The following is a 15,805-nucleotide window of genomic DNA, read 5'->3' on the forward strand; positions in this document are numbered from 1 at the left end:
TAAGGTATAGTCACTATCCTTGGCATTGTTCCAACAATAATCAGTTATCAAAATTGAAGGTTAGGAATTGAGCAACCCCATCAGATCAAATACCTGATAAGTCTGTATTAAATTAGCATTGTATACACATGAATCAGGGAGTTTCTGCTGTTTCCATTTCTTCATTTAAATAATAAGGAATTCAAAGCAAGAGGATGTATAAAAGCTAATAATGATAAGCTTTGACACTCATACAGACATTTCTAACTCTTAACGAATAACAATATGTTTTCCATATACGTACCCCTACTGTGATGTCAGCTCTATTATGTTCAAAAGATTGATTTCACTTCGATTTTAATGTCTTAATATAGTCTTAGAATTTTAATAATAATGTTGCCCCTGAAATGCATGCAGTTAGCAAGAGGAAAGTCAGTAAGATATTTAAATGCTTCAACTGAAGACAGACCTGGATAACATTTATTAATTATGCAAATAGATAATGGATCAGAGCATGTGTAGCTAATTATCTAATTATGGTGAATTTAGCAGAAATTCCGCAATAGTAGTTCAGTTACTAATGCTGGATTCTATTATATACTGCAGCATACCAGAAATGCTCTTATAATTATCTGAGGGAGTCTTGTTAACAGTGAAAGGCCTTCATAAATGAAACACTGCCCTTGAAATTGTTTATTGAATTGTTTTGAGAAACACATTGATATCCACAGTGAGAACACAGGTTCTGAGTTCAAAGTAATGTCATTTAAAATATGTCCTATTAGAAAATTTATGGCTTTATCCACTTTGCCTATACAGCTCTCTCTGAAGCATAAATCGTAAAACACAGAAAGAGCATGTATCAGCTGAGTAGCGGTGTGCCGACAAGAACTAGGAGAATTAAAAAAAAAAAAAAAAGAACTAGGAGAATAAAAGCATGTTCAGACCGTGGTACCCAAAGACCTTGAGGGTTGAGTTTTCTGGAGTGCAGGTACTGCAAGCTAATATATAATTTGAGCTTCTTTAGAAATTATTTGGCTATCCAAACAGGCACTGGAGTTGCATCAATGTCATTAGGTCTGTGGTTTGCCGTAGCTGAGGGATGGGGTGGGACTCTGGCGATAGACTTTACCTGCCCAGTGCCCACAGCGAGCCATGGTCACCTCGCACTTTCCATCTGTAACTGCCACTTATTAGCAATTCCTACCTGATCCACCTGAAATGGTAGTTTGGATCTGCTTCTAAAGACTGGAGCTGGAGCAGGGAAGAGGAGAGAAAAAAAAAATGAGTCTCTGAAGGAGAGAAGGTAGCAATTATTAGCCTAAATAGTGTTTTTGAACTCCTAAGAGAAAAATGACAGGTCACTGGCTATCATCCCTGAGAACTTGTTCCCGCAGATGAATCTTTGTTCTTCCAGCCAGTATAGGATGAATTTTCAGTTTGTTCTACAGCCAAGAGACACTAGGCTGATTTGTGAAGCCCAATCCTTCAAATGCCATATAGAAGGGTGCTGGAGTTCGTGGTGCTAAAAATTCTACGCTTCTGGAATACAGAGAAAAGCCAGGCTGAGCTTTCTTAATGAGGATCTATGCAAAACCTCCAGCAAACTGCCTGGAATATATACGTTTTGGAAAATTGACAGAAAATGCTCCCCAGCAAGAGAACTAAACGGGTTGAGCTTCTGGGGAAACATTCTAAGTAGGCACAGGCTCCCAACGCAGAATTTCCAAAGGAAAGAAAATGAACAGCCCGCCTCCTTCTCCCCTTCACAGCTGCCCCTCTCCCTATTGAACAACTGGCAGAGGAGCCGCGTTGTTGGCAGGTGCGCACTGGGGAGCGGAGGAGCAGCTGGTGTGCAGGCAGCGGAACGCCCTGGCCAGCCCTGGTCCCAGGGAACGGACGCCTCCCGGGCCTCAGGTAGAGCAGCAAGGAGGGGGGCGGAGCTGATTCACCTCGGCAGAGCCTCCTAGCCCACGGGGGGCAGAGTGGGGGCGTCCAAGACCCCCAGGGCAAATAAAGCCTCGCTAAGGCTTCTCCTAGAAGTTCGTAAAGATGAGCGCCCCTTTTGAGAGAAACAGATATTGAAAGTGCTGTTTACAAGAATAGAATCCACAGGGGCCCAGAGGAAAGGGCTGGACAGAGTGGTGATGGGGAGGGTGAAATCCTGGTGTGCTAAACAAATGTCCTTCAAGGAGGCTAAACACGTGACTCGGGCCAGCGTCACACTGAGTTCCAACCAACTGAACTCAGCAAAGTCTTCTGCCCTCTCCCTAATAAATTTAGCAGATGATCCTAGTTACTTCTCAGCACTTTATTGTACAGAGGACAAGAGCTCATTAAGAAGGGGATTAATCCTTGGTGGAATGGAAACACTTCAAAAAATTTTCATGTCATTCTTAGGATTTTGCCAATATGAGAGTAAATCCATTCTCAAAATATTACAAACTAGGAGAAAAAAAATCAGTCCACGATGAAGCTGTATAATTGATATCCTGATGTATTTACTTTCTAGGAGGCATTTTAAATTATAGCATGACAACTTACACCCCTCCTGCTATGCCTCCCGTTACTGCTCACAGAAGTATGTGGACCAGGGAGCTAGTGCAGGTGGGCAGGAGCCTTGGATGCCTCATAATACAAGACCCTCCCTCCTAGAATTGCCACCGTGTCTCCAAAGCTCCCCCATTTGGAGAGGGCACGATTCCTTCTCGCCCCATCCCCAACTTTCCATCATCCCTGAGATTCTTTCAATTACAAGAATCTAGTCAATGTAGTCCTAAAAACACATTAGAAATTCAGGGAGCATTTTTTTTTTTAAAGAATCCATGAACACCTGTTAAGTGTAGCACTGGGCTCAGTGGACATGCGCAAAGGAGTAAAGACATACCTTTCCTCCTGTACACAACTGAGGCCACATAAATACCTAAAGGGACTATGGAAGCGAATGCAAAAGCGTACAGGCTTTGTATTACCAGTTGCAGACATACTGGCTTCTGTTTATGCCACGTTGTCTAGTTTTCTGGCACATCACTCATCTCGGTTTAGAGTTGCAGAAATTCCATTTGGACAAATAATCAGAGAAAGGACGAGGCTACCAAGGATGCTCTGTCCTAAAACATTCAGGCTCAAATCGCTTTCTCATGCAAGAGAAGGCGAAGCTTGGTGGAAGGTCTCGTTTTAAAATTGGATCCTGTTTGCTGCCCTTTTTCCCTGATGTCACTGGGACCACTGACTGAATGGCTTAGACAAACCAAAGTAGGACTGTTGGATGGTATGGCATTTGTTGTTACATCATAGGAACCCAGAGGGTGCTTCCGGCAGGACCTACCTATGTCGGTGTGTGTTCGGTAGAGGGTTACAGGCTCTCCTTCCAGGTTCCAGGTTGGTCACCACCTGGTCCTGTGACCTTGCGTGGGCTGCTTGACCTGTCTGGGTCTCAGTGTTTACATCTGTAGAAGAGGCTGGAAAACTCATTCTGTGAATGCCTGTACTTTCTGAACCCGTTGTGAGTGCCTAGAAGCCCTGAGAGTTGGAGGCCATTTCTGTTACCTGACTCTGAGTTAGAACTGAATCCACAAGGAGTTGAATGCCTGGGATCAGGAGGCGGGAGCATTGAGTTAAGTAAATAATATTTAATTATTGACAGGGGCGGCATCGCCATCTGCTTCCCGGCTGCATGACCCTTTCTGTGGTCAGCATCCCTGTGGGGCCAGGCAGGGAGAGCGAGGGCCGTGTGTGCACTTTCATAATACAAATAGAACAACCAATGCCTCCTCGGGCGGAGCACCGAGAGAAACCCGCCTGCACCTGGCCCAGAGTTTATATTATGTTGTTTTTTGGGGTTTTGTTTTGTTTTGTTTTGTTTCAAAGAATTGGATTGGGCCCTGGGATTGTGAATGCCTGTGCACCTCCTTCATGACAGGACAGCAGAGCAATCTGTTTTCAAAAGCCAAAGCTGGCTTTTTATTTTTTCACCCTCAGCTCAGCCGTTTTTCTCTCCTCTCTCCATCCCAGTGAGGCTTTTTTTTCTCCCCATCCTTTTGAGTCAGCAGCCTGCCGGTAACAGAGGTACCCAGCTGTTCTCCGAGTCCTAATCTCCAAACAACTTTTAATAGACATTGCCTGCCTTCCACGCTGTTGGCTGCTACAATAACACACCAGACTGCAGGTACTTTCAGCAGGATTCTGAGGATTATGGTGAAGTGTAGTTTTGCCCAATCGCTGAGGAATAGAATCGCTAATATCACCTGGTAATGATTTTTCATTTGATAGATGGGTGTGTGTTTTGGACTCTTTGCTGCAATACAGAGCTGAAAGGGAGCCAGCAGGTTTCTTCCAGGTGGACGCAAGCACCCGAAAGAAACGGTAATTATAGCTAACAGCCACAGGGGAGGTCATAAGCACCTCAACGAATCCACCCCAACAAGAGCGCTGTGTAGCAGATAGCGCATTGTCCCCGGTGTCACAGATGAGAAGACTGAGTCTCTGAGTGGTTAAGTAACTAAGATCACACCACAAGCACACGGCAGACCCCCGGTTCCAAGGAAAGCACTGTGACTGCATCAGAATCCGTCTACTTGTACTGAAGTGGGCAGGAGCACAGACAGACTTCCCAATTCATGCAAAACATGGTGGGATGGGCCCATTTTATTTAGTGGGTGTCCCCAAATCCTAACACAAGCCCACCACTGTTACTTTGAATATGTCAGAGAAATCACATCCTCTGTATGGTCTTAGTCTCTAGAAAATTACTGCTTTTTCCATTTTAAAGACCCATTTATTAGCCAAGAAGAAACTTAAATATGGGGAGAGTTTGACCCAACACTATAAAGTTTCATTAAACTAGACTCCATTAATTATTATTGTAAGAATCGAACATCAGAATCACTAAAGTATGGAAATGATTGTATGGTTTAAATCCTTGTTCTCAAAAAAAAACAAAACAAAACAAAATGAAAAAACACCTCTCTCTCTCTTCCCTTCCTCTGTCTCAAGCATACTACGGCCCTGGGAAGTTTAGCAGCTTGCTGAAGATGTACAAGTAAACACAGGATTCAGAGATTCTCTGTATCAGGACAGGAGGGTGGGCTAAAGTTGAGCATTGTACCTGCTAGAAGGTAACATTTGCTAAACAAATGAGTTGGGTAAACACACTTCCAATGGATTGTTTAAGCTAGTTAGGAGAATAAATTGCTTCCAGGCATGCATTCACAGGCAAATGATTGATAGACTAATTATAAATCATTCTTATCTTTTCGCTGAAGTCTGCTCCCTGAGGACCTCTACTAGGAACAACTTTATTGAGTTCACCACTCCTGAATATACGGAACAGCATCTCTACCTTAAGAAAACAAACTAGCTTAATTCAGATTTTTCATTGATTCAGATAGAAAACTGGACCTCCTACCCAAAAACTAGATTAAATATTTCACCAAGAAACATGTATTAAGTGCATCCTATACACCAGGCACTGTGTTAGGCATTGGCAGTTAGAGGTCGGTAAGATCTGATTCCTGTTTAGAAAAGGTCCTTGTAAATTTAATTTTGTTGATTCTTCTCAAGAGGTCACAAGTGTTCTATTCATGAATGTTTAAGACCACGTGGCCAGCTCTGGGTGGGGAGAGAGGATTAAGGAATCACCTGATACCTAATTTCCTCTGAATAACATGATTACCGATTCATCTATACTGTGTAGAACAAATAGGTTTGTAAACTGCCATATAAGTGTCTGTATTATCACACATTAAGAAATTGAATTTTAATTTCCGTTATTGGTATTACAATGTAATAAGAAGTAGAAAGACCCAGGAGCTTTTAACAGAGTAAGGCCTGATTTTGAAAGACAGCAGTGTCTCTTCTTGTCAACATCTTTGGAGTCTGAAGGATCCTGGGACAGAGTTTTCCAACCATCTGAATCTACAGCCTTTAAAGCACCAAACTTAGTTTTATGGTATCCATTCTGAATTGGAATCTTTCTCAGTAGAGGACATAGACTTGCACACGCTGTTGAACAGCATATGTTAACGATTTCTGTCTTTTTGTTGTTCAGGCCAAAAGCCTGGACATCAGTCTTGGGTCCTTTCTTCTCCTGCTGCCTGTCAGGTCTGCCTCCTTATGTACCTGGAATCCAACCGCTTCTTATACCTTCGCCTCCACATGCTGGCGCCATCCACATCATCCATCGTCAGAAATTACTCCAGTAGCCTTCTAAAGCTCTCTATTTCTGCCCTTGCCTCCTTCACATGTCTTTGGGATCCTTTAAAGTTATAAGATACCCTGTGATGGTTTTGCCTCTAACGCCCAGTCACAAAGCCTACAGGGACATTCACAATTTGGCTCATCTCGCTGACCTGTCTCCGCCCACCACCTGCTCTCTCTCTTGTTCTCACTGCCTCCTGCTGCTTTTCAAACAGGCCAGGCAGGCATGCCTCCAGATTGGGGCCTTTCCATCTGCTGTTTCTCTTGCCAGGAGTGCTCTTCCTCTTGCCAGGAGTGCTCTTCCTCCAGATACCACCATAGCTGCTGCCTCACTCCCCATCAAGTCTTTGCTCAAATGTCATTGCACAGGAGGCCCTCGTCAGCCTCCCATTTAAAATTGCCTGCCTCCCAACCAGGCACTCTCTTTCTTCCTTCACCGCTTGATTTTTTCCATGGTACTTATCACTGACAAACTGTCTACATGTCTTAATTATTTTGATTACCCAGACACATACCAGAATGTAAACCCAGTGAGGGCAGGGATTTTTCTTTTCTGTTCACTGCAGTCTCCCCAGCTGCTAGAAGAGTGCCTGGCACATCGCAGGCCTTTATTAGCAGCCTGTGTAAGTGATTAATCTATGAATTGAGAGGCATCATTACCAACCCTTACCTGAGGCCCTACCTGCACCTCAAGGTGTAAATCCGAGTGTCTGAGGTGAGAAGGAAGCATGACTAGTTTGCAAAGTAATGCTATGGTCCATTATTCTGATTTGTTTCCACATTTGTGGAAGAAAGATGTGATTTTATAATGTTTTGGAAATGGAACTAAACAACTTCACACTGTTATTTTGAATCCACGTCTGCCTTTTACAGATTTTCCATTCCTCCATCGGTAATGGACTCGTCCCTGTCACTTTCTGCTCTTACCAGCACCACCTTCTCAAACTACATTCTGGTCTCTTGTTTATAATGTATGGTAGAGTCAGAACATGCTAGAATGATGTCTCAATTAATACTAATTAGCTTCAGAGAAAAATCTGTGAGTGACTTTTTCCCTCGAACTGAAGTGACTGCAGGGTGGCTGTGATCCCGGGACCCTGCACGCTCAATGTCTGCTATTAGATACTCGATGCACATTGGCTGCGCAATGCTTTCTTATTTTGCATTTCCAAGCCATTTTACTTATTTGTGATTGCCAGGTATTTGGCTCATAAATGAGGGAAGTTTCTCTGGGCCCTTTTGTTTTTCTATAGTGGGTGCCATTATAAACTTTTTGTATTTCTCAGGAGTTTTGTAAGGCATTTTCTAAATTAATTCCTTAAATAACAGTGAGTCTGTTAATTTAGGGTGTTCTGCTTACTAGTCAATATGTAAGTATCGACTGTATCTATTAATTAAAATTCCACATGATTTGAAACAAAATTAAAATAAAAGTAAATATGCACTTCCTATCTCAAAATTGCAGGAATGGCCTCACCCAAGGAAAGTGTCTTCTCATATCCCAGTTGGTGCTGAACATGATTCATTCATGGCCAAGTTCACACCTATCACTATTACTCCTTCCCCGTAACTGTTGGCCTTACTGGCAACTTCAGTGACAGCCAGTTGTGGCCTGAAGTATAAAGAAGATTTTAGAGGTCAGAATACCTTCTCCTTAGAGATTGTATGTTTCCTTGTCTTCTGATCTGTGGTCTGGCATCATCCTCTCTGATTTCTTGGATTCCAAGCTCATTTTCTTATGCTCATCACTGGAAATTTATACTTTCCTTCAATAGGAACCTTGTTGCTTCTCAAGGGGCTGTGGAACTATTGTGCCTTTAAGCTTTGTTCTCTGGCTTACAACCTGATTCAACCAACAGAAAATGTTCTCTAAGCCATATAATCGCACATTAATAATTAATCATAAGTACGATTTTTTGAATAAGGTCTGCTTTCCAGGAACTGTTCTGAAATCTCCCCACACCTTATTGTATTTAATCTTCACAGCACCCCCATGAAGTGTGTCTTTAATCTCTAAAATAGCTAACAATTCCCATTAGCCAGTGATGAAATTGATGCAAAACCTATATAGGCATTCATGTGAGTATGTGTATGTGTATGGGTGGGGGGAAAAGGGGGCTTATTTAGACAACAGGAAAAAAATGTTTTTATTTTAAGTAGGAAAATAACCATCCAGAGAAGTTTTAAAAGAAAAATTCAAATAATCCACTACCTCTTTCCTAATTAGTATAAACTTTGAAGATGCTTTTCTTTTTATATTTTTTTAATTGAGTTAAACTTTGAAGATGCTTTTAAAATTTATCTTTTATCCTGCCTATCTCAGGTCATTTCTATTTCTTAACACCATCTCCTTCATCATCTTTTTGGCTGTTCTTCATATCAGAAACGTGGTTCCTTCCTGGCTCCACCTGGTGCTGGCACTCTGAGTGCTAAATTTCTCCACCTGCCTCTTAATTTCAAAGTGGCTTAACCACCTCTTCTGCCAAACAGAGCAACAAATCTTGCATCTTCTTTCTCCTCTCTGTCTTTTGAATAGCTCTGAGGAATGCCCTGCCTGTTTTTAATTTACACCTGAGTGATTCTCAGTGTGTTGGCCACGGATCAAAGGCAGCAGAACGGCTGGGATGCTTGTTCAAATTCAGATTCCTGGATCCCAACCTCAAGAAATGATGATTTATTTGGTGGGGCTGACCTTGCATGTTGACAGTTGTCTAGTGATAGTAATACACTATAAAACTGGAAACATCACTATTCTAGATTTAAAATTTTGTTTTACCCTTTGATTCTTAATGGAGACTAATTTTTTAGACATTTTAACATCATGAAGCGAAATAAGAATTAAATAAATTTCATAGGGAGAAAGAAACAATGGTGAAGTTTCTCTACATAGAAGGCCTTTTATATACTCGCTCTCATCTAAGCCTGCCAGTCCTATTTCTGAAAGCTTTTGTGAGCCTTTCTAGTAAGCATCTAATAAGTACTTGTCTGTGCAGTGTTTGACAGTTGCCTTGGGGCCCACTGCACCAAGATGAAATTGATCCCATAGGCGCAGAAGAGGTAACTTTTGGATTATTGCAAATATGTGCTGAGTCTGTGTGTCTGTATCACACACATGCATATAAATGTTCACGTACAGCTGTTACTTTTACTGATACTCTGTGTAGGATACAGTCTTCCGTGGGTGTTACGGATATATATTTGTATCTGAGTAAATATGTGTAGTAATCCAACCTCTCCTTCTACCTTTTATATTTTAAATGTCCGTAATATCCTATTAACACATCACGATATAACTCTGTTGCTACGGCAGGCTTGGAAAGCTGAGACAGCAGAGTTGAGAATAGATGAAGTCTAGAGTTTACACGGCTGTGTTGCACCTGCCTAGTTGTTGAAAGGCTGTGTTAAGAACCCCTCCACCCAAACCTTGTAGTTTCATTCAAATGTAAGTTTTTTGGTATATTTTCCATCTGAGCCAAAACTCAGCAAAAGAATCATTCTTAACACCGTGGTCAAGGGGATCAGTACCAGAAGATGAACTTATAGATGGGTGATGGAAAGGGTTTGCAGAGAAAAAGATAAACACTAGTTTCTTTTTTTTTTTTTCTGAATTCTTGGTACTTAGCACAGTTTCTAACACCTAGGTTCTCGATAAATAACTATTGAACAGGTAGAATGACTTTTTAAAAACTTCATTTGTGAATAGTTTTATGACTTAAGTTTGATTCCCTCGCTAGTTGGATGTTTCCCACCCTTTTGTGACCCAGGCTGGACATAAATGGTGTTCTGTCTGGGCTATGTTGAAGCCACTATTTATAGCAGTTAATTTCTCAATCCACGAGGACCACTACGAATCCCTGTCTCCTGACTATAGAAAACGCCTCAAGGGCAGGGACAAGATGGTAGCTCTCACCTACTTAAGAGGAATGATGTGTTTGTGATGATGCTAAGGGTTTTATGTACACTCTTTGCATGTAACCCTGGCAGAAACTTTGTGAAATGGAATTGACTTTCTCTACTTGAAAGATAACAGACACAGAAAGGTTGAGTAACTCCCCCAAGGTCCCGTAGCTCAGAAAGTGTTGGAACATGGGTGGTCTGACTCCATCTGTAATACCAGCTGCCTCCCACCTTTTTCGCTGTATCGCATTCATTCCTTGTTTAAAAAATATTTTCTTTCATTTGTTTATTTTGGTGTTTTTTATTTGTTTTTGGGGGGAAGTAATTAAGTTTATTTTTGATGGAGGTACTGAACCCAGGACCTCATGCATGCTAGGCATGCACTCCACTACTGAGCTATACCCTCCCCTCAGTCTCATTCATTCATTGATTCCCCAGTATCTGTCTTAGTTCCCTGCACGTAATAAATTATTTCTTGTGATTATATGTAGTCAGTAAACTAGCACAGACATTCTTGGTATTCTCTCTAATTTTAGGCCTCATTTGGGCTACTCCTCTGTCAGTATAGCATGGTAGGTAAGATCATGAACTTCTACAGCCAAATCCCTGGATTTGAATCCTTGTCACCACTTGTAAGACCTTGGGCACATTACTTCTCTGTGCTTCAACTTTATCTGTGAAATGGGAATGCTTATTGTAAGGATTAAATAAATTGATGTGTAGGAAGTGATCAGAGGATACCTGGCTTAGAGTGACCCCAGCTGAGTGCTTTCTAGGATTATTGTTATTGGGCAGAAGGGAAATCTAGCATTTGGTGACTTTTTCTGTTCAGTAATGTTTTATGGGGCAACCACTATAGGTCCAGTTCATATCAGTTAGACAAGACTAGCATGGTGCTCGCTTCTGTGCAGCTGATAGCCTTTCAGGAAGGATGGGCAATTAAGTAAGTGTAGTAAGCTATGGGGAGTCTCATGTTGGATTGCGGTAGGTGGGCAGGAGGTCCAGGTCGTGAAAAGCTTTGAACGATGATGTTTCCAGCAAGATTTGAGAGAAGGGTAGGGCATGATCATACTAGTGTCTGAAGCACTTAAAACTGACAATAAAATAAATGAGGGATTCAAGGGACAGACAGTGGGGGCCAAGGAAATGATGAGGTTGTGGTTATAATCATTCAAATGGAAGGTTTTAATGCCCCCATCTAGAAGCAGAGGAGAAAGGAAGGAACAGAGAGGTAGAGGGGATACCACAAAAGAAGAAGCCAAAGGATTTACTGACTGAGTAGGAAGAAAATATAAGGGATTTCCTAAGGATATCCAGGTGGTTAGTTGCGGAGATGGTGGCAGAATGCACACTTCTGAATTAGGGTCCCGCTGGTAAGAATATCGTTGTGGAAGGGCTTCCCAATATTGTGTGGTTCTCAAAGTGTCATTCCAGCACCACCTGGGAACTCACTAGAAATGCAGATTCTTGGGTGCCACCCCCATGAATCAGAACAGCTAGGGGCCCGGCAGTCTGTGCTTTCACCAGCTGCCCAGGTCATCCTGATGCCCCCAAACCTGGAAAACACTGCCCTGATTCATTCCTTCATGTAGCAGCTATTTATAGAGGGCAGATTATGCCCTAGGAGGCTATACCTGTGGATCAGAGTCCAGGTGCCCTTAAGGAGCGTACTACCATCTAGTGGAAAGACACAAAACATCAAAAAAGGCAGGAGCAAAAATGTGCACAGGCACAGTGAATAGGAAGACTTAAAACATCCCAGAATAAATAGGAAGTGTTTCCTGAGGAAGTGGCACTTAGGGTGAATGTTGCAGTGAGTGCAAGAGCTTTTCTGGTAGAAAGCAGGCAGTTGTGAAGAAGTCAGAGGATGTCTGTAGCTGGAGCACACTTAGGAAGGATGCCGGGAGGGAGGATGCTGAGGGTGCAGCCTAAGACCAGATCGCACAGCCAGGCTGGGCTGGGGGTGAAGCCTTGTGATACAGAAAAGCCACTGAAGGGTTTGGAGGGGAGAAGCAGCTTGAAGAGATTTACACTTTTAAAAGACCACTTGGGTTCTACTTGTGTAGATAATACTTAATGACAGTGTCGTCTTCACAGGTATACATTCAGCCATCCTTAGTGGTGCCCCCAACACCCAGAGGAATCTAGTTCGTCCCGTCCTCTGCCTTCTGGGTGGGGAACCTCGCCTTGGTGCTTCCCTCCCAACTTGTGTGCTTTCTGACCCTCAGATGCTCCTGGCTAGTCCCAAAGTAGCTATTAAGTTCCAGTTTTAAACTGGCCTCCAACCATGAAACCACCAAGAGTTTCAATTTAATTTCTCTTTCATGCCCACTCACACCTTTACTTCTTTGGAGAAAAACCAACTACTGATACTGATAATAAACTCATTTTGTGATTCGGAAGGGAAAAAATGCTCAGCTGAATTCACCATTAAATACACAGTGCCTCTCATGATCGAGTCTCCATTTAAGTCAGGCTCCTATTAGCTGAGAAAAGAGTGTCCACTGAGGTATGAAATGTTTGCTGTAGCTAGTTCCTGCAAGCTCTGCCAGAAAGAAAGATAGTATTTTCAGTGGCCAAAAGCTGCAATGCACAGGACATGAATTATGTATGCCTGTCTCTTTAAAACAAATCAGCATTAATTATCCCATAGGGCAGACTGCAGGAATTGGGGGGCCCGAAAAGAAATACTTTGTCTTGGTCTTTTCGGCATCAGAAGCCGTGGGATGTGAAAGTGGTGACTGAATGAGATTCCCAGTCAGAACCTCAGGATATCTGAGGGGAAAAGGAGTAGAAATGAGTGGTGACCTGCATTTCTGAGCATCATCTGTCAAGGGACCAGTAGTCAACACATCATTATTATTCTCATCAGCCCAAAGCACGAGAGTAAATTGAGTGAAAAAAATCTTCACATTATGTGAAATGATTGCTGCTTTTCAGCCATAATAAACAATGATCTTGCCCTAGCGCAAGGCAGCAGGACAGATGGGGTGCTGCCCACTGCTGGTGCAGCGCCAGCATCCTTACCGGGTTCTGCACCACCCACCCCTCCCCTCCCCTCTCGCTGAAAGGGCCTGAGTTAATGATCAGGGCTGGGAAAATGCGGTTCAAATCCCCCTCTTAGACGCAGCCTTTGGCTCCACACTGGGGAAGCTGGCTGCCTTGTGCAAGCCTTCTCTCCTCCACTCAGGTTTACATTCACCACTTGGCTCCCCAGAACAATGAGGGAGTCATTAAGGGGCTGTGACTGTGGAAGATGGGACACACTTGTTGATTTCAAATGTTAGTTCATCAACCAGGCTCCAGACAGGCAAGAGGCAGCAGGAGACACGAGAAAGGTGAAGGAATTTTCAGGGGAAGCTCTTGCCTTCCCAGAAAGTAGGGCTGGAAATTAGTGAAGGATCTGAAAGGACTTTGTGCTGGCAGTCCCATTCCATCAAGTCCTCATCAGGGTGGAGAAATTCTAAGGGTAGGTCTGAAAGTGCCCACACAGTAAGCTGAGAAGAGCCACTGGATGGCTTCGTAGGATGACTGTAATTGATGAGTTCAGGCTTGGATCGCCCTCATTCCAGCCTGCAAAGCTTTTAGCCCACAGGGTACCTTTGTACAAGTTAAATGCCATCCCCTCTCCCCTCCTAGGCTGGGTCCCCTTGTGTAGAGCACAGATTTCACAACTGTAGGCAGCAGCCCTTAAAACACTTCATTATTTAAAATTCTATAGTTTTGCTTAAAGGTATTATTAGATAGATACGTAATTATAAAAAGGGGCCACTTCTGGTTTCCATTCCAACATTTAAAGAGCTTGGCAGTGGTCACTTCTGTTCTTGTAAGTAGAAAAAGATCAACAAGCAAAATCAGCGACTTTTCATGGACCCATCAGAGAAAGAAGGACGCCGAGCCTTGAGGGTTAGAGTTTCCATATAAACTTTAGAGGGGCACAGATATTCAGTCCTTAAAACAGGTGAATCCAAAGAGTCCCTGCTGATACTTGCTTACCTGGACAGAAGCTTCTAAAGACATAAACTTGTAGGAAAATTTAAGTGATAATTCTGATGATGGTTCTAGAGCCATAGTGTAGACTAGCTAAAGAGTGAGACATTCTGGAGGAGGGGGTCACATTCTTAGGGACACCTCTATACTTTTGTGGGTTTTACCTCCAGAAACCTTACCAAGTTATCATAGTGAAGAGCCAAGGAAGATTTCCTCTGGGCTCTCGCAGGAGGAGTAGCTATCGCGAAATAAGCCTCTCTAACAAATGTCAGTACTTCCGAGAAGACTGTACCAGAGCCTCATCCCTCCAGGGGAAAAGGGACATTTCTCTGACTCTGGTACCCTCTGGCTTGCTTCTTTCACCTGATAGGCAGGAAAGCTAAGAAATACATATGAAGGTCATGGCCAATAAATCTCACTAAAAGAGTGAGATTCATAAGATGATAGAACATTTCCCCTCTCTATACTCTACCACTACACTAACGGCATTCCAGAATAATTACAGTGATTATAGCTTAACAAAAATATGCAAGGTATACATTCTCTTTAAGGAGGAGGCAAAAACAAGGATACTAGAGGAATTTGAAGCCTCTGGTATCTACAAATACAGTAAACACTAAAAACCATCCAACCTCTAACCAGATAAATAAACTTTTAACGTGTTGTTTAATTTTTATCTCAGTTCCTATTACCTGATAAATCATGTCTGTCTTTCAAAAAAAAGTTACAAAGCATGCTAAAACTGTGGAAAAAACAATCTTAAAGAAGCAAAGCACACATCAGAATCAGATTCAGATATGATTCAGTTTGGGGGATTAGACAGGAAATTTAAACTAAATATGCTAAAGGCACTAATGGAAAATGTAGGAAACCTGCAAAAATAAGTCATATAATCAGAGAAATGGAAACTCTGGGAAAGAATCAAAAGAAAATGCTATAAATCAATTGAAAAAAATGAAGAATGCCTTGGATGGGCTTCTTAGGGGGCTGGACACAGGGCACAGAAATAATGAAGTTGAAGACCTGAGTCCATGATAAAAGAATTGTTTACAAAACTTTTATTGTTTTTTTATTTTTAGAGAAAATAGTGTATGGAAGAAAATTTAGAGAGTACAAACAAAAAGAGTAAATTAGGAATCTGTCATATAACTCCACCACTTCAAGATAAACCCTGTTAAATTTGTATGTATCTGACCACTTTGTCTTTTGATATTTCTTTGCCCTCAGATTGAGTACATCTGATTATATGATCTATCACTTCTGATATGCTTTGTCCTTGTCTTCAGTTTGTTTCATAGGTCAGTTTTGTGTTTCACCAAAGAGAGCAACGTGTTGGACCAGATCAAGGTCCCATCTTTCCTTTGTTTCCTTCTGTAGTTCTTTACCCCCCAGCCATAGTGCGCTTTTGTTTGCTAATCCATTGCCAATGGGTAAAACAATTTCCTAGGTTTAAGTCGGAAACTGGTATTTCTCAGTATAAGAGCTTCTGCCTCTGACTGGAAGCGTCCTGTTTGTCAGATACAGATCATGTTCTGTTTCCTGTTCCCAGGGAACACATCTAAGAATCAAACCCTTCTTTCAGAATGTCAGAGTAGCCTAGGGCATGAGTGTGTGCAGCTCAAGCTGTACCTCAGATAGGCTGGTGTCGATACTGCGCGGTGGTGGGAACTTCGCCAGAAACCTTGTGGGTGACGCCAGGCCTCTGCCCATAGTGCCACCTAAGCCCCTACCATTGGCTCTG

General features: G+C 42.4%; 1 protein-coding gene across 2 annotated transcripts in view; it reads left to right on the top strand.

Moving 5' to 3' along the window:
- Window positions 1-15,805, top strand: part of LINGO2 (leucine rich repeat and Ig domain containing 2) — a 1,052,619-nt gene that overhangs the window by 980,955 nt on the left and 55,859 nt on the right. The gene's annotated exons all lie outside the window — the stretch shown is intronic.

The sequence above is a fragment of the Vicugna pacos genome, chromosome 4 (genome assembly GCF_048564905.1).
Source record: "Vicugna pacos chromosome 4, VicPac4, whole genome shotgun sequence".
Lineage (NCBI taxonomy): Eukaryota > Metazoa > Chordata > Mammalia > Artiodactyla > Camelidae > Vicugna > Vicugna pacos.